This window comes from Eurosta solidaginis, unplaced genomic scaffold (assembly GCF_040869045.1).
Source record: "Eurosta solidaginis isolate ZX-2024a unplaced genomic scaffold, ASM4086904v1 ctg00001329.1, whole genome shotgun sequence".
NCBI classification, from domain to species: Eukaryota; Metazoa; Arthropoda; class Insecta; order Diptera; family Tephritidae; genus Eurosta; species Eurosta solidaginis.
In genome coordinates this window covers 2290-2500 of record NW_027137078.1, presented here as the reverse complement: position 1 = coordinate 2500, position 211 = coordinate 2290, and positions in this window count along the sequence as shown.

Below are 211 nucleotides of genomic sequence, written 5' to 3'. Positions count from 1 at the left end.
AAACATTATATGGTTGTACTTACGATTTATTTAAAAATAAATAAAGGATAAGTTAATTTGTTTGCATTAACAATGTAAAAATTGTTTTTGTAAACTAAGACATACGCAACTGAAAAATGTTTGGGTAAAAATTGGATTATTTTATTGATGTTTCAATAAATATGAAAATTTTAAAAAAAAATTGACATACAATTAAAAAACAAAAATTTAA